At 51.0% G+C, this 26,711-nt stretch overlaps 1 protein-coding gene across 2 annotated transcripts in view; it reads left to right on the top strand.

Annotated features, from left to right (window-relative positions):
- Positions 1–141: 141 nt before the first annotated feature.
- The window catches only part of PITPNM1 (phosphatidylinositol transfer protein membrane associated 1), a 297,695-nt gene continuing 271,125 nt past the window's right edge, over positions 142–26,711 (top strand). For both annotated transcript variants that reach the window (XM_086953244.1, XM_086953245.1), the window contains exon 1: positions 142–274. The gene's annotated coding sequence lies outside the window, so the exon portion shown is untranslated. The remainder of the gene's footprint in view (positions 275–26,711) is intronic.

Raw genomic sequence — 26,711 nt, forward strand, 5'->3', positions numbered from 1 at the left:
CCCAGCCGTGTGATCGTGGCCCGCCCCATCCCATCCCATCCTCCCCTCCCGGGCGGGCCCCGCTCAGCCGGTTCCCTCGGCCCTCGCAGCCCTCCTCTTAAGCCGCCTGCCCGGTCCCTCCTCCTCCCGGCGCCGGAGGAGGGGCGGAGGAGAGGCGGTGTTTGCTGCAGAGGAGGCTGGGCGCACCGGCGGCTCCCGGGAGACGGAGACACACGGGCACCGGAGCCCCCGCCGGGAGACGGAGACACACGGGCACAGGAGCCCCCGGCCGGAGGTAAGAGGACCCCCTGCCCTCCATCGGCGTCTGAGCAGCATCGAGGCGCTATCCCGGGGAGAGGAGGGAGAGGGGATGTCTGGGGCGGACCCCCTGCAGGGAGCCATCCCAGCCCTGGCATCACCCCACACAGATACCGCTCAGACCCCACCCGAGAGCCCCCACCCCCGAAAGACGCCCAACAAGCCCGCCGACACACGCTCCCAGGTTACACCCCTTGAGACCCACTGCACCGCTACACCCCACCCCTTCACTCAACCCCCCCTGACGCACCCTCCCCTTAGACTCCTTCCCCCTGACAGACACCCTGAAATCCGCCCCTTACTGACGCCCCCCACTTGAAACCAAATCCCCGAACCCCCCCCCTCGAGAGACATACCTCCCCGACAAATCCTTGCCGGGACCCCTAAACCGACCCCTGTGTGAAGATGCTGTACACCCTGCACGTCCATCCTGAGCCCCCCCCCTCTGAAGCGATAACATTACAACAACCTTCAGTGCAGCCAGCCAGCCTCCCCACAGACACCCGTCAGACCCCCACCTGTAGCGATCTCATCGATGACAGACCCCCCCCCCCCCCAACCTGACTGTTTACCACTACACCCCCTCCACTGCACGCAACCACCCCCCGGTTGTAGGGCTCTTATTGTGGACACACCTCCGGCAGGAGCCCCCACAGAACGGAACACAGACGGACCCTCCCGCCTTGCCCCCCATCCCCAATTGGCAGAAACACACCAGCCCCCCTCTTTCTTTCTCACCCCTGACAGAGCCCTGCCAGCCCCCGCTCACTGCGGTGCAACCCTTGCCACCCCCCCTACCCCCCGAACTACAGCCGTCTCATGCCGGGCTCCCCCCCCCCCCTCACACTGCCCGCAGCCCCCCTCGCTGCTGTTCACGTCCAACCAGCCCCCCCCCCCCCCTCACCTGTACCCCTCCCGCCTTCCTGACCCCTTCTACCCCTACCGAGAGACCCCGACGGCGCCTCATTCAGAGTCTCATCTGCACGCGCTCCCTTGAGCCGCAGATCCTCACCCTGGCTGGAGTGCACCCCCTTACCTACCGACGTCTCATACCTGTAGCCCCCAGACTGACCCTCTCCGCAGCCCCCTGGGTGCAGCGCAGGCTCTCAGCTGAGGCCCCCTCTCTTTCAGACCCCCGACAGTGACCCGTTCAACCACACCACGGGACACCCACCGCCAGCCCCACTGCCCCGTGAAATGTCCCGGTTTTTGGCTGTAAAATTCAGGTCACCATAGCCAGAGCCCCTCCTCCGTTTGAGGCCTTCTTACCCCTTCTGACCCCCACCAGCACTCACCCACAACCTCCCTACAACGCACATCCTAGCAGCCCCCGCCCCGAGGCCCCTCTTCCTCGTAAGAGGGGGCTACCAGCACCCACAGACCCAGGAGGGCCCCTCAGTGCACGCCAAGGGCGCCCCTCTTCTCTGCAGGCCACGTCCATGTGCACAGGTACATACGTGGCGTCAGCACCTGAGGCTGTTTCAGTGCGTTCCTTCCTGCCTCTTTCATCCACCACCAGACGCTTTCTGCCTCTTGATTCCACCTCATGCCTCTTCTTTAATCCACCACTGGACACTGATTGCCTCTTGATTCCACCTCATGCCTCTTTCATCCACCACAGCGACACTCCCTGCCTCTTGATTCCACCTCATGCCTCTTTCATCCACCACTGGACACTGACTGCCTCTTGATTCTAGTTCATGCCTCTTTCATCCACCACTGAACGCTCCCTGCCTCTTGATTCCACCTCATGCCTCTTTCATCCACCACTGAACGCTCCCTGCCTCTTGATTCCACCACATGCCTCTTTCATCCACCACAGCGACACTCCCTGCCTCTTGATTCCACCACATGCCTCTTTCATCCACCACAGCGACACTCCCTGCCTCTTGATTCCACCTCATGCCTCTTTCATCCACCACAGCGACACTCCCTGCCTCTTGATTCCACCACATGCCTCTTTCATCCACCACAGCGACACTCCCTGCCTCTTGATTCCACTTCATGCCTCTTTCATCCACCACTGAACCCTCCCTGCCTCTTGATTCCACCTCATGCCTCTTTCATCCACCACAGCGACACTCCCTGCCTCTTGATTCCACTTCATGCCTCTTTCATCCACCACTGAACGCTCCCTGCCTCTTGATTCTACCTCATGCCTCTTTCATCCACCACCGGACGCTCCCTGCCTCTTGATTCCACCTCATGCCTCTTTCATCCACCACCGGACGCTCCCTGCCTCTTGATTCCACTTCATGCCTCTTTCATCCACCACTGAACGCTCCCTGCCTCTTGATTCTACCTCATTCCTCTTCTTTAATCCACCACTGGACACTGATTGCCTCTTGATTCCACCTCATGCCTCTTTCATCCACCACTGTACACTCCCTGCCTCTTGATTCCACCTCATGCCTCTTCTTTAATCCACCACTGGACACTGATTGCCTCTTGATTCCACCACATGCCTCTTTCATCCACCACAGCGACACTCCCTGCCTCTTGATTCCACCTCATGCCTCTTTTTAATCCACCACTGGACACTGACTGCCTCTTGATTCCACTTCATGCCTCTTTCATCCACCACAGCGACACTCCCTGCCTCTTGATTCCACCACATGCCTCTTTCATCCACCACAGCGACACTCCCTGCCTCTTGATTCCACCACATGCCTCTTTCATCCACCACAGCGACACTCCCTGCCTCTTGATTCCACCACATGCCTCTTTCATCCACCACAGCGACACTCCCTGCCTCTTGATTCCACTTCATGCCTCTTTCATCCACCACTGAACCCTCCCTGCCTCTTGATTCCACTTCATGCCTCTTTCATCCACCACTGAACGCTCCCTGCCTCTTGATTCCACCTCATGCCTCTTTCATCCACCACAGCGACACTCCCTGCCTCTTGATTCCACTTCATGCCTCTTTCATCCACCACTGAACGCTCCCTGCCTCTTGATTCCACCTCATGCCTCTTTCATCCACCCCCGGACGCTCCCTGCCTCTTGATTCCACCTCATGCCTCTTTCATCCACCACCGAACGCTCCCTGCCTCTTGATTCCACCTCATGCCTCTTTCTTCCACCACCGGACGCTCCCTGCCTCTTGATTCCACCTCATGCCTCTTTCTTCCACCACCGGACGCTCCCTGCCTCTTGATTCCACCTCATGCCTCTTTCATCCACCACTGGACGCTCCCTGCCTCTTGATTCCACCTCATGCCTCTTTCATCCACCACCGGACGCTCCCTGCCTCTTGATTCCACCTCATGCCTCTTTCATCCACCACTGAATGCTCCCTGCCTCTTGATTCTACCTCATTCCTCTTCTTTAATCCACCACTGGACACTGATTGCCTCTTGATTCCACCTCATGCCTCTTTCATCCACCACAGCCACACTCCCTGCCTCTTGATTCCACCTCATGCCTCTTTCATCCACCACAGCGACACTCCCTACCTCTTGATTCCACCTCATGCCTCTTTCATCCACCACAGCGACACTCCCTGCCTCTTGATTCCAACTTATGCCTCTTCTTAATCCACCACTGGACACTGACTGCCTCTTGATTCCACTTCATGCCTCTTTCATCCACCACTGAACGCTCCCTGCCTCTTGATTCCACCTCATGCCTCTTTCATCCACCACCGGACACTCCCTGCCTCTTGATTCCACCTCATGCCTCTTCTTTAATCCACCACTGGACACTGATTGCCTCTTAATTCCACCTCATGCCTCTTTTATCCACCACAGCGACACTCCCTGCCTCTTGATTCCACCTCATGCCTCTTTCATCCACCACAGTGACACTCCCTGCCTCTTGATTCCAACTCATGCCTCTTCTTAATCCACCACTGGACACTGACTGCCTCTTGATTCCACTTCATGCCTCTTTCATCCACCACTGAACGCTCCCTGCCTCTTGATTCCACCTCATGCCTCTTTCATCCACCACCGGACGCTCCCTGCCTCTTGATTCCACCTCATGCCTCTTTCTTTAATCCACCACTGGACGCTTTCTGCCTCCTTGATTCCACCTCATGCCTCTTTCTTTCATCCACCACCGGACGCTTTCTGCCTCTTGATTCCACCTCATGCCTCTTTCATCCACCACAGGGACACTCCCTGCCTCTTGATTCCACCTCATGCCTCTTTCTTTCATCCACCACTGGACGCTTTCTGCCTCTTGATTCCACCTCATGCCTCTTTCTTTCATCCACCACTGGACGCTTTCTGCCTCTTGATTCCACCTCATGTCTCTTTCTTTCATCCACCACTGAACGCTCCCTGCCTCTTGATTCCACCTCATGCCTCTTTTATCCACCACCGGACGCTCCGTGCCTCTTGTTTCCACCTCATGCCTCTTTCATCCACCACAGGGACACTCCCTACCTCTTGATATCACCTCATGCCTCTTTCTTTCATCCACCACCGGACGCTTTCTGCCTCTTGATTCCACCTCATGCCTCTTTCATCCACCACCGGACGCTCCCTGCCTCTTGATTTCACCTCATGCCTCTTTTATCCACCACCGGACGCTCCCTGCCTCTTGATTTCACCTCATGCCTCTTTTATCCACCACCGGACACTCCCTACCTCTTGATTTCACCTCATGCCTCTTTCTTTCATCCACCACCGGACGCTCCCTGCCTCTTGATTCCACCTCATGCCTCTTTCATCCACCACCGGACGCTTTCTGCCTCTTGATTCCACCTCATGCCTCTTCTTTAATCCACCACCGGACGCTCCCTGCCTCTTGATTCCACCGCATGCCTCTTTCATCCACCACCGGACGCTCCCTGCCTCGTGATTCCACCTCATGCCTCTTTCTTTCATCCACCACCGGACGCTCCCTACCTCTTGATTCCACCTCATGCCTCTTTCATCCACCACTGAACGCTCCCTGCCTCTTGATTCCACCTCATGCCTCTTTCATCCACCACCGGACGCTCCCTGCCTCTTGATTCCACCTCATGCCTCTTTCATCCACCACTGAACGCTCCCTGCATCTTGATTCCACCGCATGCCTCTTTCATCCACCACCGGACGCTCCCTGCCTCGTGATTCCACCTTATGCCTCTTTCTTTCATCCACCACCGGACGTTCCCTGCCTCTTGATTCCACCTCATGCCTCTTTCATCCACCACTGAACGCTCCCTGCCTCTTGATTCCACCTCATGCCTCTTTCATCCACCACCGGACGCTCCCTGCCTCTTGATTTCACCTCATGCCTCTTCTTCATCCACAACTGGACGCTCCCTACCTCTCGATATTACATCATGCCTCTTCTTAGAAGGGCAGTCGGTTCACTCCTCAATCTCCCATCTCCAATATACAACTCACTGTGCCCCTGTGGCCTATACACAGCTCACTGTGCCCCTGTGGCCTATACACAGCTCACTAGGGCATATACACAGCTCACTGTACCCATGTGGCATATATACAGCTCACTGTGCCCCTGTGGCATATATACAGCTCACTGTACCCCTGTGGCGTATACACAGCTCACTGTGCCCCTGTGGCGTATACACAGCTCACTGTGCCCCTGTGGCGTATACACAGCTCACTGTGCCCCTGTGGCATATACACAGCTCGCTGTGCCCCTGTGGCATATACGCAGCTCACTGCGCCCCTGTGGCCTATACGCAGCTCACTGCGCCCCTGTGGCCTATACGCAGCTCACTGTGCCCCTGTGGCCTATACACAGCTCACTGTGCCCCTGTGGCCTATACACAGCTCATTGTGCCCCTGTGGCCTATACACAGCTCACTGTGGCCTATACACAGCTCACTGTACCCCTGTGGCCTATACAGAGCTTATTGTGCCCCTGTGGCCTATACACAGCTCACTGTGGCCTATACACAGCTCGTACCCTGTGGCCTATACACAGCTCACTGTGCCGCTGTGGCATATATACAGCTCACTGCGACCCTGTTGCCTATACACAGCTCACTGTGCCCCTGTGGCCTACACACAGCTCACTGTGCCCCTGTGGCCTACACACAGCTCACTGTGCCCCTGTGGCCTATACACAGCTCACTGTGCCCCTGTGGCCTATACACAGCTCACTGTGCCCCTGTGGCCTATACACAGCTCACTGTGCCCCTGTGGCCTATACACAGCTCACGGTGCCCCTGTGGCCTATACACAGCTCACGGTGCCCCTGTGGCCTATACACAGCTCACGGTGCCCCTGTGGCCTATACACAGCTCACTGTGCCCCTGTGGCCTATACACAGCTCACTGTGCCCCTGTGGCCTATACACAGCTCACTGTGCCCCTGTGGCCTATACACAGCTCACTGTGCCTCTGTGGCCTATACACAGCTCACTGTGCCCCTGTGGCCTACACACAGCTCACTGTGGCCTATACACAGCTTATTGTGCCCCTGTGGCCTATACACAACTCACTGTGGCCTATACACAGCTCACTGTGCCCCTGTGGCCTATACACAGCTCGCTGTGCCCCTGTGGCCTATACACAGCTCGCTGTGCCCCTGTGGCCTATACACAGCTCGCTGTGCCCCTGTGGCCTATACACAGCTCGCTGTGCCCCTGTGGCCTATACACAGCTCGCTGTGCCCCTGTGGCCTATACACAGCTCGCTGTGCCCCTGTGGCCTATACACAGCTCGCTGTGCCCCTGTGGCCTATACACAGCTCGCTGTGGCCTATACACAGCTCACTGTGCCGCTGTGGCCTATACACAGCTCACTGTGCCCCTGTGGCCTATACACAGCTCACTGTGCCCCTGTGGCCTATACACAGCTCACTGTGCCCCTGTGGCCTATACACAGCTCACTGTGCCCCTGTGGCCTATACACAGCTCACTGCGCCCCTGTGGCCTATACACAGCTCACTGCGCCCCTGTGGCCTATACACCGCTCACTGCGCCCCTGTGGCCTATACACAGCTCACTGCGCCCCTGTGGCCTATACACAGCTCACTGCGCCCCTGTGGCCTATACACAGCTCACTGCGCCCCTGTGGCCTATACACAGCTCACTGCGCCCCTGTGGCCTATACACAGCTCACTGCGCCCCTGTGGCCTATACACAGCTCACTGCGCCCCTGTGGCCTATACACAGCTCACTGCGCCCCTGTGGCCTATACACAGCTCACTGCGCCCCTGTGGCCTATACACAGCTCACTGCGCCCCTGTGGCCTATACACAGCTCACTGCGGCCCTGTGGCCTATACACAGCTCGCTGTGCCCCTGTGGCATCCTACGGGGCCGGGGTCTGGGGCATTGTCGATTGTGCGGCAATACAGGTAGAGGAAAAGCGCTTTTGTAGAAAAGCGATGTCTGTCCCCCGGTCTTCCATTGATTTGTCACAGGGAGATGGCTTTAAAGTATTTGTGTGACCGAATTCGAACCTGTGCACCGCCGCTGTGGTCATCTATCTGGAAACTCGACGAGGCCTCTCTTTCAAGAGACCTCATGAGTGCCGCCTCACTTGTGACAGAGGCCTCTCTCTTCCATGGAGAGCCCATGTAAAGACATCCTATCAAGAGACGGGATTAAGCCAAGCCTTACTTAAGCCAGTCTGACTGGCAACCGAAATAGAAATAGAAAGTCTGCTGGCGACCAGTTACTTGCTTAACACTTCTGGGCGCTCTGAGTTTTGTTTACTTTCTCCTTTCGGGGCAGATACAGGGAAGTATCTACTTTCCTTTCCTTGGGGCTTCCAGAGAAATCTCGAATCTAGCCTGTGCCCTGCGAAGAAAGATCCGGACAATCAATGATATATTTGACCTTGGGGGGCGGGGGGGGGGGGACTTAGAAGAAAACCAGCAGAAAAACCGCCGCAAAGAAAGAAGAAAACAAACGCCGGGCGAGGCGGGTGGAGCAAACGCCAGCAGCGCCTCACCGAGGATGACAAGAAGCAAGAAGGTTTGGAACTGAAGATAGTTACCGAAGTCCTTACAGTTGTCAACTTGACCTCAATAGTATTGACAAAATCCGAGGAGGAGGTGTTGCAACTGGGACTGAGCTTCTGCCCGACAAAAAAGTCAGAGTATACACAACTTAGGATTGATCTCTTCAAATTTTGCAGAAAAATTAAACTGCTTAAGTTCTATAAAGGCAAAGAACGATCCGTGACACAACAGATTTCTGATGAGGGGCATGATAATCTTACTGCTGGGGACATAGAAACATTGGCAGTCATGGCAGATCTGGCGGAAGAGGGGGATCCGAGAACGCTGATCCCATCGTCGGCCTTCAGTAGAAATCGTATTGGAATAATACAAAAAAGATCGGGAAGTCTGTTCAAACCCAAATCACGATTCTGTCCCATGATGCCAGCTGATGCAGTGGATATATTTACGGATGTAATGGTCAAGGACCTTTCAAATCATTGCAGTTCAGTAAAGAAAAAATATGCCAACGACAATATTACGGCACAACAAAGAAAAGCAATAATGGATTTAAAGAATGACAAGGAGATTATTTGCAAACCGTCGGACAAAGGCGGGAATGTAGTCTTAACGACTACTATGTAAAGGAAGCCCTCACGCAATTGAATGACACAAAGTTACATGAGAGTAACGAAAAGAATATTTGAAGACGGCGTCAATGCATATCGCTCTCTGTTGAATAAATGGTACCATAAAGGGATGCTAAGTAAGGAAGAATTGGCCTTTTTGGAATGTAAGCACCCCATGATACCAACATTTTATCACCTGCCCAAGCTGCATAAACATGCAACCTGCCCACCAGGACGTCCGATTGTTTCGTCCTTGGGAAGCCTGACTCAACAGATGTCTAGGTTTGTGGAATTTTTTCTCTTTGACTTTGTAAAAGTGCTTGAAGTCGTACATAAGGGATACGAAAGACTTCCTGTTACCTGATTCGGAATGAAGAAATGGTAATGAAGACACTTGATATTTCAAGCCTATACACAAGCATAGACAATCTCCAAGGGGTGGAAGCGGTGAGATGGTTCTTAGCGACTCGGCCAATGAATCTAGCTGAACACAATGAGATTCTATTGGAATTTGTAACATTTTGCCTGAGTAACAATATATTTCTGTTCCAGGATCAATTGTTTAAACAGATCTGTGGTACGGCCATGGGCACCTGCTTCGCCCCCAGCTACGCGAATCTTTTTGTGGGCTGGTGGGAGGAGCAATTGGCCTGGCCAGAGAGGAATGTGGAATGGGCACAAAAAGTTGCATCTTGGAACAGATATATAGACAATTTATTTATCATCTATAGAGGCACAGAGGAGTCTGCCAGGGCATACATTGAGGCACTTAATGATAATGATCTCAATCTCAAATTTACAGGCGAAGTGAGCACAGTAACAGTACATTTTTTGGACCTAAGGGTGTTCACTGCTGAGGGGAGACTTTGCACGGCGTTGCATAGGAAACCCACGTCGGTAAATTCTGTGCTACACGCTGACAGTTGCCATCCGGGTAAAACAATATCAAGTATCCCGTATGGCGAATTTCTGAGAATAAAAAGAAACTGTACACGTCATTGTGACTATGAAACAGCTGTAATGGAGAGTACTAAGAGATTTGAAGCTAGGGGCTATAGCAAGACAGTGCTCATAGAGGCAACATTTAAAGCTGACAGTAAGCCTAGAAGAGACCTGTTATCTGGAGTCCATGTAGGAAGAACGAAGAAGAAGGAGGTGGAGACTAATAGTTTGAGAATGATTGTGGATTATTCATGTGATGCCCCAGAGATTAGGCAGAAGTTTGCAAAGAATTGGCATATCCTCAGATCCGATCCGATTATTGGAAAAGATCTTCCAAGGTCTCCCCTCATCACGTTTAGGAGAGCCAGATCTCTACGAAGTAGCATAGTTCAGAGCCACTGTGAAAAGGATGACAAAATGTCGCCATTTGGGAAATGGGCAGGATTTTATCCATGTCTAAAATGCAAAGCTTGCAAGAATAGTAAAAAGTTGTTCGAATATAAAGTACCAGGAATGAAAGAACCAAGGAAAATCAAGAGTCTAATTAATTGTAACACAAGCCACACGGTGTACTGTCTGGTATGTCCATGTGGCTTGCGGTACATTGGGAGTACCACACATCCCACCAAGATTAGGCTCTTGGAACATCTCAGGGCCATTCAGAATAAGGACCCCACTTACCCGGTGGCGAGACACTTTGAGATGTTTCACCAGAGCAATAGAGATCAACTTAGGTTCTTCTGTATGGATCAGGTATCCGCAGATATAAGAGGAGGTAACAGGTTACTCAAACTGCGGAGATTAGAATCACGACATATAATTGACAACCAGGCCAAAAGACCAGGGGGTCTTAACAGTGGAGAAGAGCTGGCTGTGCATAGCTGGCGGGTGGGGGTGTGGAAACTGAGTTTGCTGTTCAGGTAGGCTGGCCCGGCTTTGTGGAGTGCTTTGTGTGCGTGGGTGAGGAGCTTGAAGTGGATCCACTTGTCAACGGGGAGCCAGTGTAGGTCTCTCAGGTGGGGGGTGGTGTGGCTGTGGCGGGGGACGTTGAAGATCAGTCGGGCGGAGGCGTTTTGGATGCGTTGTAGTCATCGTAGGTGATTGGCTGGGATTCCTGCGTAGAGTGCATTGCCATAGTCCAGTCTGCTGCTAACGAGGGCCTGTGTCACTGTTCTTCTTGTTTCGGTCGGGATCCACTTGTAGATCCTGCGGAGCATGCGGAGGGTGTTGTAGCAGGAGGAGTAGACGGCGTTGACCTGCTTAGACATGGAGAGGGAGGAGTCGAGGATGAATCCTAGATTGCGTGCATGGTCGGTGGGTGTTGGTGCTGTTCCCAGTGTGGCCGACCACCAGGAGTCGTCCCAGCCTGAGGGGGTGGGTCCGAGGATGAGGACCTCTGTCTTGTCCGAGTTCAGCTTCAGACAGCTGCTCCTCATCCAATCGGTGACGGCCTTCATTCCCTCATGGAGTTTGGTGTTGGCGGTGTGCGGTCCTTGGTGAGGGAGAGGATGAGCTGGGTGTTGTCAGCATAGGAGATGATGTTGAGGTCGTGATGGCGGGCCACTTGTGCGAGGGGGGTCATGTAGACGTTGAACAGCGTTGGGCTGAGGGATGAGCCCTGGGTGATGCCACAGATTGAGGTGCGTGGGAGGGCGGTGTGCATCCTCGGGTGATTGGGGTACATGGGAGGGCGGTGTGCATTCTCAGGGGTGATCAGGGAGCGTGGGAGGGCGGGGTGCATCCTCAGGGGTGATATGAGTGCGTGGGATGGCGAGGTGCATCCTCTGGGGTGATCGGGGTGCATGGGTGGGCGGGAGGCACCCTCTGGGGTGATCAGGGTGCGTGGAAGGGCGGTGTGCACCCTCGGGGATGATCGGGGTGCGTGGGAGGGCGGTGTGCATTCTCGGGGGTGATCGGGTTGCGTGGGAGAGTGGGGTGCATCCTCAGGGGTGATATGGGTGTGTGGGAGGGCAGGGTGCATCCTAACGGGTGATATGGGTGCGTGGGATGGCAAGGTGTATCCTCGGGGGTGATCGGGGTGCGTGGGTCGGCCGGTAGGCATCCTCGAGGGTGATCGGCTGCGTGGTGTGCATCCTCGGGGTGATCGGGGTGCATGGGAGGGCGGGTGCATCCTTGGGGTGATCAAGGTGCGTGGGAGGGTGAGGTGCGTCCTTGGGGGAGTACAGGGTGCGTGGGAGGGCGGTGTGCATACTCTGGAGTCACTGGTGTGCGTAGGAGTACGGTGTGTATCTTCAGGGGAGAAGGGGTGCGCGGTGTGCATCCTTGGGGATGATCGGGTGTGTGGGAAGGTGGGGTGCATCCTCAGGGGTGATCGGGGTGCGAGGAAGAGTGGTGTGCAGCTTTGGGGGTGATCAGGGTGCGTGGGAGGGTGGTGTGCATCCTCGAGGGTGATCGGGTGTGTGGGTGTGCGGGAGGCATCCTTGGGGGTGATCGGGGTGCGTGGGAGGGCGGTGTGGATCCTCGGGGTGATCGGGGTGCGTAGGAGGGTCGAGGGTGATCGGGGTGCGTGGGAGGGTCGAGGGTGATTGGGGTGCGTGGGAGGGTCGAGGGTGATTGGGGTGCGTGGGAGGGTCGAGGGTGATCGGGGTGTGTGGGAGGGTCGAGGGTGATCGGGGTGGGAGGGCCGAGGGTGATAGGGGTGCGTGGGAGGGCGGTGTGCATCCTCTGGGGTGATCAGGGTGTGTGGGAGGGTCGAGAGTGATCGGTGTGCGTGGGAGGGTCGAGGGTGATCGGGGTGCGTGGGAGGGTCGAGGGTGATCGGGGTGCGTGGGAGGGCGGTGTGCATCCTCGGGGTGCGTGGGAGGGGGGTGTGCATCCTCGGGGTGATTGGGTTGCATGGGTGGGCGGTGTGCATCCTCGGGGGTGATTGGGTTGCATGGGTGGGCGGTGTGCATCCTCGGGGGTGATCGGGGTACGTGGGAGGGCGGTGTGCATCCTCGAGGATGATCGGGGTGCGTGGGAGGGCGGTGTGCACCCTCGGGGTGATCGGGGTGCGTGGGAGGGTCGAGGGTGATCGGGGTGCGTGGGAGGGTCGAGGGTGATCTGGGGTGCGTGGGAGGGTCGAGGGTGATCGGGGTCAGTGGGAGGGTGGTGTGCATCTTTGGGGGTGATCGGGGTGCATGAGTGGGCGGTCTGGGTGATCGGGGTGCGTGGGAGGGCGGTGTGCATCGTCGAGGGTGATCGGGGTGCGTGGGAGGGCGGTGTGCACCCTCGGGGTGATCGGGGTGCGTGGGAGGGTCGAGGGTGATCGGGGTGCATGGGAGGGCCGTGTGCATCCTCGGGGTGATCGGGGTGCGTGGGATCTTCGAGGGTGATCAGGGTGCGTGGGAGGGTCGAGGGTGATCAGGGTGCGTGGGAGGGTCGAGGGTGATCGAGGTGCGTGGGAGGGTCGATAGTGATCGGGGTGCGTGGGAGGGTCGAGGGTGATCGGGGTGCGTGGGAGGGCGGTGGCCCCGCTGGCTGGAGAGCAGGAGCTCTCCTTCTGGGTGAAGCTTCAGGAAGTGGGCGGGCTTCTCTCCGCCTTTTCCCGTCTTGTTCGGAGCTTTCTTCAGACACTTACTTCAGTGTCCTGAGCGCGCCCCGTGCATTCAGACCGGGGTCTCCTCACTTTTGATGACGCGGTTCCTTTTATAGGTTGACACACCAGGCCGAAATGGCGCCTTGAGGGACCCGGGGAGGAGGAGTGGTCCAGGTAAGCTCTAAAGCTGTTTAAGGCTTTGCTGCCAGTCACATTGTGTTCAAGGGGGGATGTGCTCTTGCGCTGCTATGGGGAGGGGGGTCCTTCCTGTTGGTGCTCTCCAGGGCCTGCTCCGTCGGTGGGGTCGGTGGTGCACTCGGTCTTCTAGGAGCGGAGACGGGTCCAGAGGAGCACGGACTCTAGTCTGAAAGAGCTGCTGGTTATTATGTATGTATAGCGCTTACAACCCCGGACGGGGCACTCAAGGGCTGCACTCTCTCCCTGAAGCTGGATTGTTTAGGATCTAACGAGTTAGCGGTGCTGTTTCTGTGCTGTTCGGTCCCCCTCTCTCTCTCTCTCTCTCTGAAGCAATATTGGTTTCGGTCCAAGGGAGTACTGATGCTGGTCTGAAGTTAGTGCTGCTGGCTATGTGCTGTACCCTCTCTGAGATCGTTAGGGATCTAGTTAGGAGGAACACTAAATGGGGACTCTGCGGTTGATGCCCCTAAATTCCAGACTGCTCTAAAAGAGGTGGCAAGTTGGATGACGGACAACTGTCTCCAACTTAATGAAGTGAAGACAGAGGTCTTAGTTCTGGGCAAACAGGTTTGTAGCAGGGTTTCCGTTCTCCCACAGAACTGTGCATAGAGATCTAGAACCTCAGTGAGTTAGGATGATCCAAAACTCATCTCAGTGTCAGAAATCTCCTTACCTAGCTAGCTACAGTGTCTCATGGATCATTATGGAATGAACCATGTCTTAGACAAACCAGAACATGATCTTTAGAATACCTCAGGAATCGTGGAACACATGAACACTCTTTCATTATATAATCATTTCAAACCAAAACTGGGAGTCAAAGAACACAAGTGCAAGTTTGAAATATTTATTATTCAATGCAAAGTTCTCAAACGCAGTATCTTGTATAATACCAAAATGCAGATTATAAAAATCAGAGTTAGCAGCATAGTCACTAATCCATAGTAAGCAAAAGGTGCTAGCATGTTATAATGCAAAACCTATAGAATCGATATCACCTATATTTCGCGCACCCTATCTAGTATATTATTTTATATCTAAGAAGGTCTCATTCGGGCTTTAGCAGGGCGGCCCCATACCTCTCAATGTCAGTAGGAGCAGTTCACATCAACAGCTACCAGCTCTCTCCATGCGCAGCACCAAGTGTCTACGTTCATTCCGTGTAACTCTATCTTAAACCCGCGTAGAGCCCAAAATGTTGGCATCAACATTATTTGTGTTATGTCTAATGTCTAATGTGGTGCGAGGATCAGACTTCCCAGCAACCTTGTGTTAGGTTAATCTTAGAGTGTGCAGCTCTCAGTGTGCAGACAGTTGTACCAAGTGTACGAGGCAAAGCTGATAGCATAGGAATAACATATTATTCTCAAATAAAACACCTCACCGCTTCTAGGGTGAAAGCTACAACAACAAGTACGTGTCGTGTGCAAAACTGAAGCCGAAGGCAAAGCGGCTGTTTAAACATGTAATACACTCATGCTAACTTAACGCAATATATGTAATGAAGTATCCATATGACACCCCCCCATTGGTCCGAGCACCGCCAATCATAAGGGAAAAGGCAATACTAAATCAGATACAAAAATTGAAAGCAAAATTCAATAATCTTGAGCTAAAATAAGCTAAAAATATGTATGAATGAATATGTATGAATGAATATGTATGAATGCCTACAGTGGCCTCAAATCTAAAAAAAAAAAAAACAAGAGTCTTGAACCAAAAGTCTACCGCCAGGTCCAAAAATTATGAAATGTATGACCAGGTCGCATCCTTTCAAATGTTTGTAAGAGAAAAAACCAAGGCACTTATCCGATATCCAAAGTCATGTGCCACCTAGACGTTATCTCCAGCGACATCACGTGAGTGAACTTTCCATCAGCTGAACATAGTCCATCCCTCCACTTCAGCGAGGGGAAAGTCATATATCACAACAAAGCATTCCCTCCATGCGTCTCACGATTGGAAAGTATATGCAAAGAAAGTTGCAACAGCCTCCAGTATGAAATCACTGCCATCATCCGAAAATAGTTCAGCCATCCAATTTAGCAATGGGAAAGAACATACGTGCTCCTCCAGCATCGGATCCTCCTGCAACGTCAGAGGACAACTCGGTGGGTTCACCAGCTCGCTGTGTGTCAGAAAGGCATTCGCCGCTGCAGAGATCTCCCATTGGCCCAGGACTCCATTTATTGCTGCCAAGGCCATAACTCTCTCGCCAGAACAGATCAGCTCGTGAGCCACAACGGGACGCATTAGCTGATCAAAATCGACGTCAGGAGCAGTCCTCAAGCATAGGCATAAATCAATGGCCCAATCGAACTCGCAGCTCAGGCAGTGAAAGACAGGTTGGACACACGTGAAGTCGGTGAACCGAAATGACAATCTATAGGCCGTGCTTAATGCTGCAAGCGGCAATGTTCCATAGTAATTGAGCATCCGATTACGACACAGGGTCAGGAGGCGTTGAACGTCGTCTTGCGCAGGATGGGCATCCATGTTTTATGAAGAAAAACACCAACAGAAAGCCTGCGGCCACAGCCAGCAAAACAGGTAGTCCACCAAACAAACTCGAAAAAATAGTGTGGAAAAACGTGGGAATGAAACCAAAAACTTTTTCAAACGTAGTCACGAGGCCACTGCTTACTAGTTTAAAAAAATGTGCAAGGCCAGTCGTTGAAGAAGCATTAAAAATCTGGTGTACCAGCTCGCAGAAATGAAATGGCAAATCAGTGTTTAAGAGCGCCTGCACCTCTGTGCGGGTGTTGGCTATGTGAAGGACATAAGTTTCCCGGGCCGAACTCAGGGTCACTTGTTTTTGAGACAAAAAATGGCCCTTATTCTGCTTAAACCATTGAATTTCGCTTCCAAGGTTGGGATCCGTGGCCAGATGGAGACATCTGAAGAGCCATGCGTGGGTGGGTATAGCACGTTCTTGCAGCACACTACACGCTCTGATACAGTAACTATATAAGCCACACCAATTAATAAACCACAACATAATTCGTTGTTTAAAAGCAAATAACTCCCATTAGCTAATAATGTAAATGTGGGCACTACTGCTGGAACTGGCGTGCCTTTTAAAACACATGCTAAATTTGGGCGGTCCTGATTACAAGAACCGTGTAACTGAATGTGTCTGCATATTAATGAATGGTCAGGTGACTGTGTGCATTCCTCACCATTAAGATTAACCTCTTTTCCATCTTTCAGACATCTGTATGTGTATGGTAATGACCATGCCTCATGTAGGAATGCATTGCCTAGCGGTTCATATCGTCCTATAGCAATATAACGCATACAGTTAGTAAATTTATACAAAGGGAATGGTAATGTAATTAATCCATGAATAAGCCACGTGGCAGTAGTGGTTTCAGCAACAGAGAAAGGCAAGGACTCTAGCTTTTCAATATGTAGCATAGAAAATGAAGCATCACGCATTGAAAGCATGCGCTGTTTCTCAGTAAGATTAAAAGGAGCAAAAAGGGATGAAACGTTCAATGAGGTCCAGGGAACTCGACCAGCCTTAAGAGTCTGTAGCGTCCATGCAAACTGCATCACAGAACGCAATTGATTTTGACCATGGTATAACGTGGACACTTCATCATGTACAATATCAACAACAGAAGAAACAATATTATCCAATGTGTAAATTCTGGAAGAAAGCATGTTAATACTGTTATCGACCACTGCAAGCACTTTTTCCAAATTTGCTTGATCAATAGCTCTCAGGCGCTTTGCTGCCTCAACTTGTGAAAATTTCCAAATCTCATTGTATATAGCATAAAGAAAGCGTTTAGATCTACCCCTAGCTGGGCCTTTTATAAAATTATTTAGGTCTATATTTTCATTCAACTGGGACAGATGCAGTTTAACTGCAGCCAAAGTGGAATGTTGTAACCAGTTCTGACACAATTTTCCTACTGAATAAGTAGTAACAGTGTGATCTGTTTCAAACCTGGGATCTGGCCTGACGTGTGTAAACCCTTCAGACAGACCCAAAAAACGACGTTGGCAAGCATCAGAGTTCCTCTGCCACAAGAGCCACCCCTCCGGGTCGAAATGGGAAACATTAAAGGAGGAGTTCTGCAAAAGTGCTTGTATCTCACTGATGGATAATGTAGTGAAATTACTCCAACCCGAATATTCTTCTAAATCAGGGATAGTAGGGGTATTTAATTTTTTAGATGTAGCCAATCCAAAACATGTTGTTTGGGAAATAGTTGAATTTAAAAACAACATGTGATTCGGGATGAGACATGCACGATGCAAAGCCTCAGTGCCTTGTACCTGCCAATCTTTGGTACCCCAAACCGATTTAAGGTCAATAGTATCCTTCCATAACTCATAGCCATCTACAGATAACCTTTCTAGAAAGGACTTTGAATACAGCAATTTTGTATCAGTAAGTCTGACTTTGGGCATGAATTTCTGGTTCACTTTAAAATAAAACGACTCAGGATTTGATTGATTAAAGTCTGTAAAATAAGAGTATTTTCCCAGAAACGTACTCGAGCTCCCCTGTAAAGGAGCAGGGCAATGTTCCCACTGAGTGTAATTCACAGGAACCCTCCTGGAACTTGTCTTGTGTAGGAAATGATTCCCATAATGTTGATAGCAAAATAAATCACCATAATTGACAGAATCTAAGTACAAATCCTCAGCATCAAAGGCCGCATAATATTTCAAATCAGAGAACAATGCTTCTACAGCCTGAAGATCCCAGTCATCAGAACGAACATTTTGCTTAATCACATCTCCCATGTTTACTCTAAGCACATTAGGAACATTAATAACTTCTGTGGGGCCATGTATCTGAAACCCAACCGCATCCCACACAATCCCATCAAGGACTGGCCAAGCAGTAATCTGTACTGAATGTAAGTCTCTCTTTAGTCTGTGTACTGAATGTGAGGATGACAGAGGGGCCAATGTTCCATTAAGGTACCGAATTCCTGTTCTTTCTATCACATAATGGCCTTCGATCAAGCGGAAAAAATAAAACACAAAACCAATTGACATAAAAAGATAAAATGAAAATAGTATCAGCCAAACGTATGTCCAAGGTGGAATTAGAAAATGTTTTTTAAACAACGTGGCATATTTTGCAATAGTCGATGGTTTCTTTGAAAGTTCCGAATCAGAGTCAAAAGAGAATCTGGACTGGTTAGCCAAACGGGCATGTAGGTCGGACATAGATAAATCAGCAGGATCTGCATAGGTCAGCTCATCAATGTTAGCAAGAGGAATAGTATTTAATAAAGGATTGGATAAAGCAGGCATCTCGAGGGACACCTCCTGATCTGTACCAGATGTAATAGCCAGCACAGAGTTCCTCACCATGGAAGGACAGGATGCAGCCGGTGTCATGCTATGAAGAATCGGCCACCCTGTGTGTCTTGACATTGTCAATAGAAATAAATCTGTTTTCTTTACGACCTGGAAGTGGTGGTAAAATGACTGTTCTTGTGCCCTTCACTCCAAGGACTCGAACCGGCGGTCGATATGAGGGACCAAACTCTTTCTTGTTATTGATCTTCTCTCGAACCAGTTCTCCAACTTGGGGTAGCCAGCCAACTACCTGGATCTGCAACGCATCATCCGATGTGGAGGGCAAGTGTTCCTTTGCAAGACTGTCTCTGGTCTTTTGTAGATCCTGTAAAACATTGCAATGTTCATCTACGTCAAAGGCCGCGGCCTGGGCCTGGCAGTCTGCACCATCAAGGTCAGGGACGTACATCTTGATACCAAAGAGCATTTCGTATGGGGTCCGCCCACCCAGAGACCTTCTAGGGAGATTATTAAGCGCACGCTGCACGCCATAGAGTTGGGTCAGCCAGTTTCTACCAGTGCCTATAACACGGGCTGTCAAAGATTGCTTTAAGTCGCGGTTCATTCTTTCTACTACAGAATTGCCCTCAGGCCTGTAGGGGCTTGAAAACTTCACCTGTACCCCCAACGAAACCATAGCATCCTTATACGCCTTAGAGGCGAAAGCCGGACCCTGGTCCGAATGGAAAGTACCACAAGCAAAGATTCCCACAAAGACACGCAAATCCTTAATGACAGTTCGCGAATCAGCGCTTCGATGCGGCCATACCCATACAAAGCGTGTGCATGAGTCAACTGCTACTAAGATGTATTTACAAGCAGTATCAGAAGAAAAAGGACCGCAGTGATCCAAATAAACGCAACCAAGCGGTTTATTAGAGATGCACAACTGTGTCTGAGGCGGACGCGCAGCAGTAGAAGGCTTAATCTGCTGACAAATGTCACACATAAGGACATAATCGCGCGTCTGTTTGTACAGTCCCCGCCACCAGAACCTCTGTTGTAGCTGAGATACAGTGGCTGAGACGCCCGCATGCGCAGACGCCACACCTTCATGAGCCGCTGTAATCAGAGAAGCTCTGCGATCCGAGTTGGGAACTAAACGCCCTCCAACTTCAGGAATTTTCACATAAGGAACCTTATCGGGACTTAAGTGGTATGTGTATTTCGAAGGGAACCCCGCAGGATATTTACCTCCCTTCGCAGTGGCAGCAACAGCCGCCAAGATGTCATCATCTATTTTGCTTTTGGACCTCGTGACTGCTGCAACTAGGTATTTTGATACCGCTGACTTCGCTGCTTCATCAGCAAGCGAGTTGCCAACAGCGTGGACCCCCACGCGCTGGAGGCCAAGAGTATGAATCACAAACACGAGCGGCAGTTTCTCTTTAAGTTCCGCCACTCGGACCCAGATCATTTTATGTTTTATTGTGCTACCCTTGGAATCACGAAAATCATTCTGAATCCAAAAGAACAAGTTCTCATTGTAAGACTGGACACAGTAGTAAGAATCACTTACGATTAAAGTCGTCACACAAGGATCAGCGTACTCCAATGCAAGCATAAGAGCACGAAGCTCTGCTAACTGTGCGGTGCAGTCCCCTAGCGTTTGCGTGTGCACAACACTGGACTTGAACTCATCGTTCACCATGGCACCCACCACAATGGCGCAAGCGGAAACGTAGGCGTGTTTTGAGCCATGCGCAACCTGTGCCGAACCATCCGTGTAAATGATACAATGGAAATCCTCCAACGGCCGCATTGCTAAAGGAGCAGGAGGAACAAATTCATACTGTAAATACTCCTGCGACCGTAAAGCGGCGTCAAAAATAAACGTGACATCCTGAGATGTCAAGGATGTAGCCCACTGAATCCACCGAGGGTGCAAAGCTTTAGAATTAGGTACACTGGCTTTCGTGACCGCCTCCAAGGCTGGACACGGGGTGACAACCAACATGCGCTTTCCCTGCGACAGGGCACGTTCCTTAAGAATTGCCATCTGCACAGCCGTTAAAACTTTCTCCACAGTGGAAAAACGCAGTTCAGCCGAAGTGTACAAGTGTGACTTGTAAGCAATAGGTACAGTATCCCCTTCATTAAAAGTCAGGTACGTGAAACCCACCGTCCCAGGGATAATTCTTATCACCAGGTTGGTCTGGTTATCACGAGTCTGTAAGTAGTCAGAAGCTAGCATATCAGCCTGCAAGGACTGCAAAATGGCTGAATGCTCAGGCAGCCAGCATGATTTGGAAAAAGATGGTTGTACCAAGGCATATAAAGGCTTGATACGCTGGGCATATTCCGGAATGTATGTCCTCCCGAAATTTAAAAAACCCAGCAAAGACTGGAATTTCTTCAGCGTTGTCGGAGAGCGCAACTGCGCGCACTTCTCCAGGAACTGAGGAGCCAATCCCTTTCCTTCATGGTTAAGTTCATAACCTAGAAACAACACTGTGTACTCCGCAATGTGCGATTTTGCAAAGTTAAACTTGTAACCCATGTCTGCAAAGGTACAAATTATGCTGTTTACTCGACACAGATGCACCCAAAGCTCGTCGTCTGTGAGATAAATATCATCCACATATGAACATGCAACTGGATCGAAACTCTCTAAAAGAGAGACTATGCGGGCGGAAAACACTCCCGGACTATTCTTATATCCCATTGGGAGTCGATTAAACTTTTTTTGTACGCCGCCGCATGTAAAACTGGTCCATTGGGAACTCAGACCATCTAATCTATGTGCATAAAAACCATTGGAAATGTCAAGCGTGGTTTTGAACCGTTTACGCTCAAGACTATTCACTAGGGCAGAGCCGTGAGTATTCTGTACTGCACAGTTACGGCAATGCGAGTTCAAATGCCGGTAATCCAAAACCAGACGATATGATCCGTCCGGCTTGTTAACAGTAAAAAGGGGATTAATCATCGGTGACACACACGTTTCAATTACACCTTGATATTCCAATTGTTCAAGGATAGCCGCGACCGAAGCCTTAGCTTCACGCCGTATGGGACATTGGGGTTGTGGCTGCGGCTGTGACCGTAACGGAATCTCATGGCTCGGGGACAATTTATCCCAGCCACACTGATTCCGGTACACAGCCGGCGCAAGCGCCAGAGCCCACTCTTCTGCAAAATGCAGAGCTTCCATTCTTGGCACAGTGTGCGCGAAACTGGGGAGGATCACCTCCTCCCCTCGCGGAGCTGCGAGAACAAAAGGTGGGGGCCAGTCAGCCTCCGAAAGCAAAATATCATACGTATCCGAAAGATTTTCCCAAAACACCCCTTTTACAGTTCGCTGCATGTCACCTTCAATTAACAGGACAATTTCAAAAAGTCTTTCAGGGGGAGCAACATGTGTATCAGCTGTTTCAATCACAATAAAAGTCTCAGTCGCTGTCACCTTCAACAGTGGACTGAGGGCCTCTCTCACTATGGTAATCTCCGCCGCGCTGTCCAGCAAGGTCAGAGCCCACGTCAGATTCCGAAGCCGCGTTCTCACTATCTGGGGCATATCGATGCGCCGTTAAGGCAGCGACTTTCTTCTTGGCAAACTGCGGTCTCTTTGGCGTAGAGTCGTCCCGCTGATCCCCTTCACTTCGTGTGCGGGGCTGGCCACGTCCTTGCTGGCCACCCCTGCCCCTGCCGCCCCCTCCACCACCGGTTGACGGAGCCGATGAGTCCTGAAAGGAACGAGGAGAGCGTTGGTCAGTTGCCTGATATCTATCAGGCGATTTAATCGTAGCGCGATCGCGCAATTCATAAACTCGCTCTGACTGCGCAGGTTGTGAAGGCGCCGGACTCGAAACCTGTGTCTGTTGTTGTTGTTGCTTACCCTGATTCTGCTTTTTAGGCCAATTTTGTTTTTTGGACTTGGGCTGTCCACCTGTTTCCGAAGACTGTCCCTGGGGCTGCTTCCTTTCTTTTTCAAGAAAAACCTTTGCGCCCTTAGAATTGCGGCCAACCGTTTTATAAGCTGCCACAATAATTTTTGCCAGCTGACGGGGTTTCTCGGCATCGGGAATTAACGCCAGACCATTGGCCACTTGAAAGTTCACAGCATCCCCTTTTACATTGGCAAGGATAATACCGCAAACTGTCTCAAATGAACCGTTCAGGCGCATACCCAACTCAACCGCCGACTCAGGTCCGTGATCATCTTGAACACGTTTGAGGATCGCAGACAGGTTCGACACTGTCGGTGTGCCAAAGCACCTCGAGTAAACCGCTGCAAAAGTCTTACCCCATGTTTCACAGTCAGCAAGTTCAGGGGCTAAATCCTTCGGTAAACTAAGCGTAAGAATCCGGTGTTTTTCACCCGGAGTCGTATTAGGAAACACAGCCTCCAGCTGGTCGAATTTCTCGGCAAGCCAGTAAGGAAAATCATCCTTATTGTCTGGCTTTCTGCCCATTACGGAATTCACCAAGACAGGACTGATTTTCAAACCAGCCTGTTCCGCTCGAAGCTGCGCACCTGCGGGGGCTGCGCCATGTATATTACGACCAATGTAATGAACAAGCGCTCTAATCACGTCAACCGCGACATCATGCAGACGCCGCAAATCACCCACATTACAAGTGGCGCGATTAGGATGAGGAGTAAATCCGCCCAAGGCGGGCCAGGCTGTGCCCGGAATGGACAACGGACCTAACCTCGGAGCCGTTAAAGAGTGGGGTAGGACGCCACCAAACCAAACTCCGTGCTGCCAAGCATCGATAGGTACTTCCAGTGCCCTGTACGGAGCATAAGCCGCCGGTACAGCCGAGGCAGTGTATGAATGGTAGACGCCCGAACTAGCGTTTACTTCCGGAAACGTCACCCAGGAATAAAACAATTCGTACGGGTACGCGTGTTCCGCACTCACCACTAGAACCACAGCCAAACCTTCCGCCGGGACATTATATGCCCGCAAGTGGTCGCGAACCGCGACGCGGCTATGCTGCGCTATGTCCACGGCCATGGTAGCACCGGAAGTGAAAAAAAAGACAAAGAACACTTTGTAGCACAACTGGGTAGTAATTCAAAGGAACCGTTTAAAGTAGAATTCAAGCTTGAAAAGACCTATTTCAAAAATAGGTAGGTTTTTCCGACACCGCCGTTTACCGGAAACGGGAATGAAGGTGTTAAGGTTTGAATGATATACTACTCGAGTGTCATGAAATACGGCCAACCAATCCGTTGGGCGCCATGTAGCAGGGTTTCCGTTCTCCCACAGAACTGTGCATAGAGATCTAGAACCTCAGTGAGTTAGGATGATCCAAAACTCATCTCAGTGTCAGAAATCTCCTTACCTAGCTAGCTACAGTGTCTCATGGATCATTATGGAATGAACCATGTCTTAGACAAACCAGAACATGATCTTTAGAATACCTCAGGAATCGTGGAACACATGAACACTCTTTCATTATATAATCATTTCAAACCAAAACTGGGAGTCAAAGAACACAAGTGCAAGTTTGAAATATTTATTATTCAATGCAAAGTTCTCAAACGCAGTATCTTGTATAATACCAAAATGCAGATTATAAAAATCAGAGTTAGCAGCATAGTCACTAATCCATAGTAAGCAAAAGGTGCTAGCATGTTATAATGCAAAACCTATAGAATCGATATCACCTATATTTCGCGCACCCTATCTAGTATATTATTTTATATCTAAGAAGGTCTCATTCGGGCTTTAGCAGGGCGGCCCCATACCTCTCAATGTCAGTAGGAGCAGTTCACATCAACAGCTACCAGCTCTCTCCATGCGCAGCACCAAGTGTCTACGTTCATTCCGTGTAACTCTATCTTAAACCCGCGTAGAGCCCAAAATGTTGGCATCAACATTATTTGTGTTATGTCTAATGTCTAATGTGGTGCGAGGATCAGACTTCCCAGCAACCTTGTGTTAGGTTAATCTTAGAGTGTGCAGCTCTCAGTGTGCAGACAGTTGTACCAAGTGTACGAGGCAAAGCTGATAGCATAGGAATAACATATTATTCTCAAATAAAACACCTCACCGCTTCTAGGGTGAAATCTACAACAACAAGTACGTGTCGTGTGCAAAACTGAAGCCGAAGGCAAAGCGGCTGTTTAAACATGTAATACACTCATGCTAACTTAACGCAATATATGTAATGAAGTATCCATATGACAGGTTCATCTCTGGGGAGACCGTTGGTGGCCACCGGAGCTAGGCCAAGCCCCTATTCCTGTGACCGAGGCAAAGAACCTTGGGGTCTGGCTCGACTCCAACTTGTCTTTTACCCCTCATGCTAAAAGAGTTGCTGGTACCTGCTTTGGTGTTCTTCAGAGCCTTAGACCCATCTTTAAATTTTTTGACGCCCCCACCAGGCATCTTATCGTCCAAGCTACGGTGCTCTCTAGATTGGATTACGCCAGTTCGCTTCTTTTGGGCGTTAACCAAGCTGAACTGACACGCCTCCAGCGTGTGCAAAACGCGGCTGCCAGAATGCTGGTAGGCCTGCCTAAATTCTGTTCCGCCAGGCGTACCATCTATGACCTACATTGGCTGCCCGTTGGGCAGAGGATAAAGTTCAAAGCCTTGTGCCTGGTTTTTAAGATCTTAAAGGCTTCATCTCCCCCCATTCTTGCACAGGCGATCTCCTACTACATTCCTTCCAGAGTTTTACGTTCGACGGGTCAATTTCTGGCCTGTGTTTCTCGCTTCAGGAAAGCCAGAAGGGTGGCCGCTCCTTTGGTGTCCTGGCAGCGAATCTCTGGAACACTTTACACGTTGATATCCGTGCCATACCGGATCTACTGCCTTTCAGAAGAGCTGTTAAAACCTTTCTGTTCCCACTAGTCTAAAACTGTTCCTTTAGCTTTGTCTGGTATTCCATCTGGGTGTGTTATTTTGTTCAAACATAGCGCCGGGATGCCACTTTGCTGTGGCAGCTGAGCGCTTTACAAATTATATAACATAACATAACAACATTGGGGTGCTGCACGCTAGGGATCTAGTTCGAAGGAACATTATGCTATGGTAATTTAACTTGTAATGCCCATTAATCACCCCGGGTGGGGTATCTCAGCTCCATAGTGATCAGGGGCAAGGCAAAGCCAGTATGGGGGTATTTCTCTGTTTTGAGAAGCTTTCTGAAAAGCAGGTGGTCTGTGCATTTCCGAATGGGAGTGGGTCGTTTATTCCAGTAGTAAGGGGCCAAGTAAGACAAAGCTCTACCCCGGCATGTGTTTTCTTAATTCGGGGAATAGTAAGGAATCTTTGACCGCTGATCTTAAAGGTCTGCTTGGCTGGTAAGGAATAAGCTCCTCAGCCAGGCATCTGGGACCTTTGCCGTTCAGTGGTTTGTGCACTTAGCACTATGCAGCAGATCTTGGAAATGATTCTAATGTGCGCGGGAAGCCAATGAAGTGATCAAAGAAGGGGAGAAGAGGCTGATCTGGCCGGCATACTTTTAATCAGGCGGGCAGCTGTGTTGTGGACTACCTGAAGTTTGGCAAGTAGAGACTCAATTGTGGCCGCTAGCAGGGCACTGCAATAGTCCAGGCGGCGGATCACTAGTGCCTGCACTTGGGTTTTTGCACATCGAGAGTGGAAGGAGAGGAAAGACTCTGCCCCAGCAGATGATGGTGGTAGCCACTACCTGATCTCTCCTAGTCTGATCCAAGCGTAGACCCACATTGTTTACTGTAGATTTGGGGGAAGGTGCCTTGCCTGAATCAGTTGGTCACCAGTCTTGAACCAGAGCAGCTGGGCTCTGCCAAAGAGCATGATCTCGGTTTCGTTAGCATTTAATTTAAGGAAGTTCTCTGTGATCCAAACCGAGATTGCTTTCATCCCATTGGCATAACGGGCTTTCATATTGCGGGATCAAAAGGGAGTTGGGTGTCATTTGCATATGAGATGTCATCCATGGGCGCTGATGGTTGTACCAAGGAGGACTACATAGATGT

This window comes from Lissotriton vulgaris, chromosome 1_2 (genome assembly GCF_964263255.1).
Source record: "Lissotriton vulgaris chromosome 1_2, aLisVul1.2, whole genome shotgun sequence".
Taxonomy (NCBI): Eukaryota; Metazoa; Chordata; class Amphibia; order Caudata; family Salamandridae; genus Lissotriton; species Lissotriton vulgaris.